This window comes from Vicia villosa, linkage group LG2 (genome assembly GCF_029867415.1).
Source record: "Vicia villosa cultivar HV-30 ecotype Madison, WI linkage group LG2, Vvil1.0, whole genome shotgun sequence".
NCBI lineage: Eukaryota > Viridiplantae > Streptophyta > Magnoliopsida > Fabales > Fabaceae > Vicia > Vicia villosa.
Genome location: NC_081181.1, coordinates 27,269,961 through 27,272,253, shown reverse-complemented (window position 1 = coordinate 27,272,253; position 2,293 = coordinate 27,269,961).

Genomic DNA, 2,293 nt, shown 5'->3' with positions numbered 1-2,293 from the left:
GTACATGGCCGTACCCAGCTTGTTTAGCGTGCATCTTAACAAGATTTTCCCCTATCTGACGAATGTCGTAGATTTGAATGACGTTAGGGTGTTGATCTATCCAATTTACTGAAGCTTCTTTATGCTGCGGCAAAGGATTTGCTTGGACGTTTGGACTAGTATCTTTGAAGGATAGCATTCCGCTCTTCACTAATCGTTGGACGTCAATCTTGAAAGGGTAACAGTTCTCAATATTGTGACCTGGTGCCCCCTGATGATAGGGACAAGATTGGTCAGCCTTATACCATGGTGAGGAACTGTTTGTAGGATTTGGAGGACTTCTTGTCTGAATGAGTCCTTTTGCCAGTAATGTTGGAAACAATTCCGCATACGGCATTGGTACTGGGTCAAAGGCAGGATACCTTGGAGCCCGATTGTTGTAATTTGGAGGTCGAACCTGCTGCTGAGGTTGCTGCGACCTTTGTTGAATTTGTTGTTGCGAAACCTGAGGTTGATAAGCTGGCGCTGAGTTAACAACCGGAGTTATTGCTGCAACTTGAGGTTGAAATTTCTTCTTGATTTTGTGCAAGACATTGCTGACATCTTGATCCTTTTTCTTCTGGAAAGAACTTCCATACTTCCTTGGACCAATAGAAGATTCTGGTTCTTTGTTCAAGCGTCCTTCTCGAACTGCTTCTTCTAAACGTACACCCATGTTTACCATCTCGGTAAAGTCACTTGGTGCACTTGCAACCATTCGTCCGTAGTAAAATGGACTCAAAGTTTTGAGATAGATTTTTGTCATTTCTTTCTCTTCAAGTGGTGGACAGATTTGTGCAGCAACTTCACGCCATCTTTGAGCGTATTCCTTGAAGCTTTCTCTATCCTTTTGAGTCATGGCCCGGAGTTGATCTCTGTCGGGAGCCATATCCAGATTGTACTTATACTGTTCGACGAAGGCCTCTCCGAGGTCTCGAAAAGTACGAATCTCTGAACTGTCTAAGTTCATGTACCATTTGAGTGCAGCACCAGTCAGGCTGTCTTGAAAATAATGAATGAGTAATTGTTGATTATCAGTCTGAGTTGACATTCTTCGAGCATACATTACGAGGTGACTTTGTGGGCATGAATTCCCTTTGTACTTCTCGAAATCTGGTACTTTGAATTTGTGAGGAATCTTAACATTTGGAACCAGACAGAGGTCTGCAGCATTCTTTCCAAATAGATCTTGTCCTTGAAGAGTCTTGAGTTCCTTCTACATTTGCAGAAACTGTTCCTGGAACTCGTCCAATCTTTCATACACGCCAGCATCCTCACTTGGAGCGTGATGATATACTTGTCCGCCCGGTGGAGGAAAAGTATGCATAATCGGCTGTGGAGAAGCCATGACAGCAGATCTTGGAATCTCAGCATTCTGTTGTGTGAAACCCATTGCCGTTGCTCTTGGAACTTCAATTTCCAGAGGTTTGTAACCCTCCGGTGGTTGCATCTCCATTGTAGCTCTTTGAACTTCAGAAACTGGGGGTATGTACCCTTCTGGAGTAAAGTTATACGGCATGCCCCAAGGTCGGTTGGGTGGCATGGCATACTGAGGAATAGGAGTAGAAACAATCTCGGAAACCACAGTCCTTTGTGGTTCTTCTGGCGTTGGTCGATTCTGCGCAACTACCAGGGCTTCTACCATACTATTGAGCCTTTCAATAGCATCTTTGAGAGTATTAACCTCTTCTCTGAGTTCTCCATTCTCTTGCTCAAAGTCTTCCATTCTTTTCTTGCGACTTGAACGAGTGTTGTATGGATGAGACAGCTTGAAAGTCTTGGTTCACCTCCTTCTCCTCCTCTCTTTCTGGAGAAAGGAAAGTGACTATTAGATCCGCGACAATTCTCGTGTCAGTGCGTATAACTAAAGCGATGCATGATATGTAATTAAGTTATTATTTTTCAAGGAAACACCATAATTACGTTATGCAACATCAAACTTTTATTAATTAAGCGAAAACGCCGTTTTTTACACACTTTGAAAAGGGAAATACAGAGAAACTGAGAGAAAGGACTCTAAAATTTTGACGAAGAGCCGACTTCACGTTCTAACATCTTCTTATGTTTCTTGAGCTGAGCATTCTCTGATGTGAGCTGATCGATGATCCAGGAAGCAGGAGGGATATGATGAGAAAGTGACGTTTGTGACACTTGTCGATCGAGCACTTCAAGTAACTCATCCTTCCTTCTTAGGATGTTTTGAATCTCAACATTTTCCGTGTTGACGATTCGATACTTGTTCCTCCAAGCATTCCTTTCTTGGCATACCTTGTTT